We start from the raw sequence: 2,782 nt of genomic DNA on the forward strand, positions 1-2,782 counted from the left end.
CCCCCCGTAGATCACGTGACCAGTAGTAGGGTCAAGGCTAGGGTCCAAAGTTCAAGGACACGTGAGTGGTTAAGACTGGTTCGAGGCTAGAGTTCAAAGTCCAAGGACACGTGGTTAAGGCTGGTTCAAGGCTAGGGTCCAAAGTCCAAAAAGGCTCATTGACACTGCGCCAGAACCGGCCTTTTATATCTACTTTCCTCTTCTGGTGGCTCGCCGATGTTTGGCGGTCAAGCCCTTTCCATTGTGAAATGAGTTGGGCCCACCACCTCCTTCCATTCGTAAATGAACTCCCTGAAGAAGGGATAATTCTCTTCCATCAAACAGGGAAAGTCCAACTCGGCGGGGGCGAATATTCCGGTCTTTATCGACAGCCTGGCTTGGCGTCCTTCCATGGCGGAGCAATCTACTATTACGTGTTCTGCTGTTTCAGGAACTCCGCACGTTGGGCACCGGGGGTCGATGTTCTTTCCTCTGCTCTCGTTCTCCTCTGAGCTCTGCAGCTTTCCCCAAAACCCCCCGTGTTCTTTTAGGATCTGAGAGACCCAATAGTTTGGGATGACCCATTTAGCCTTCAATCTAGAAAGGACGGTAGGGAAGAATTTTCTCAAAGTAGCGCCCTTCTGGCTTGCTACCCACCGTCCATTCCACTCCTGTATTGAGTCCTCCCACAGTATTTTCTTCCATAAGTTTGGAGTCTCACCGATCCTCTCTCGGAGCTCCTCCGGTAGCGCTTCTAGTCCGTGCCTCTTTACTTCATATTTAAGGACATCCTCCCTGAGGATGAAGTCCAGGGGCATCGCTCCGGCCAGCACCTGCACCACCTCATGTGACATCGTTCTGTATGTCTTCGGGACCCTCAGCATAGCCAATCTCTGTATGGTGGCCAGTCTTCTCTTCTGTGTCTGCGTGAGGTTTCGGCTCCACGCACGAGATGCGTACCTCAGAATACCCAAGATCACACCTTTATATATGGTCTTCGTTGCAGAGTACCTGAGGCCCCAAAATGCGCCCCCTATCCTACTTAATCCATTGAGTGACAGTGTCACCAGGTGCGAAGTGGCATCGAATCTTCTTCTTATTCTCACACCAAGATATGTCACCTCCTCACCCGGTCTCTAAGGCGTTTCTTTATCTTTACCACCCCCCTTGTAGAGCAGTCTCAAGTCTGCAATCCTCTACTTGTTTGGAAAGTACCCCATATCCAAACACTCGTTGAATATATCCAACAACTCTTCCTCAATATAAGGGGCACTGTTCTTGAGGATTGCAGCATCTATGCTATCTAGTCCTGGAGCCCTTCCGATCCTTTGTCTGTCCACGGCAAGACGAAGGTCCCACATATCCCATGGTGGACATAGGTCGATACCTGGTGGGTATAACGTGGCGCGTCTAACCATTTCATCATCTGCACTATCCTGGGACGGATCTAGGGTATGCATAGTCTAAATACATCTTGGCAGCCTCCTCCAAGGTTGTTGCCTTGGCACCTCTCACTATAATAGCCGCCATCACTTGTAACGGCTTAACCTATCCCAGTGCCACCCTGTACGGGATACCCCAGGGATTCTTTTCTGATTTCTCTACAATAAATTCGTCTCAGGACTTCTTCTTCTGGCAATACACCCAGTTTCGGTATAACCTATACCTATGCTTGGATTCTTCTCGAAGTGCAGGCCTCCTCTCGTCGTTTCTGTACTCCTGGTACCTACGCCTGGCCCTGTAGTATTCCTTTTTTAACTGTGTTAGAGCCGGCGTCCACCATGGGACCGGATGTACTCTTCGGCGTTGGAGAGTAATAGTCGCCGCTTCAGTGATGGCGCCCGTAAGTATTGCCACTCTGCTGTCAATCTCTGGCTCCTCATCTATCGGGGACATCTCATCCCATTCTTCGTCAGCTAGTATTCCCTCCAATTCACTGGACGTAGTCTACAATACGCTTTGCTATGGGAGCCGTGGCAAGTGTCACATCTATCCAACTCTGGCCCCACGCTCCAACAAATGTGGTACCAGAAGGCTCGTTCATAATAACCAGCTGACACCTCGCCACGCATTCTTCTACCAACCTCCCTCTAGCGTTTGTGCGAACAGAACCCCAGGCCGTACTCCACGAATTGATGTCGGAACAGATTATCACGCTTTTATACTTTAGCGCGACAGCCTCCACAGCAGCTATATTATCCTCTACATTGATATTTACATTCGCCTGTCTTGGCGCCATATATACTGAAACCAGAGTGAAGACAACTCTGCCCCACCTGACATAACATGCCGCCTGATTTGCTGTGGTGAATTGCTTCAGTTCCATAACGTCGAGGACAGGATTAACGACAACAATCGCTGCTCTAGGCCTCCTCTTGCCACTGCCTAGACCGACCACCTTCGACGTAGTTCCAAAATCTGTGACCACATTCTTTCGACAACAAGGCTCCTGAATCGCCAAAATGTCAGCACTTCGGGCGAGAGTTCTCAATTCGTCCGCGACCACTTGTCTCCAGCCCATATTGACCTGCAGGATATGCAGCCTACGCATATAGGGTCTTATTCGCCTGCTTGACTATCATCTGCAGAATTACCGGACATTCCCTGCTGCCCGCACAATGCCTAGCCTAGGCAAACACCTGCCGTGTGTGCACTATGACATAAAAAAGGGCATCCGGCCAACTACAAGGGGTGCGAGACGTATAAAAATCTAGCATCCAGAAAACAGGCAGGTCCCAGACAAGAAGATGCAACCAGACCACCCAGGAGACCCTCAAGAATTGTCAAACCAGGAGTGTCCTTC

The sequence above is a fragment of the Halyomorpha halys genome, unplaced genomic scaffold (genome assembly GCF_000696795.3).
Source record: "Halyomorpha halys isolate HHAL.00 unplaced genomic scaffold, Hhal_1.1 Scaffold682.1, whole genome shotgun sequence".
NCBI lineage: Eukaryota > Metazoa > Arthropoda > Insecta > Hemiptera > Pentatomidae > Halyomorpha > Halyomorpha halys.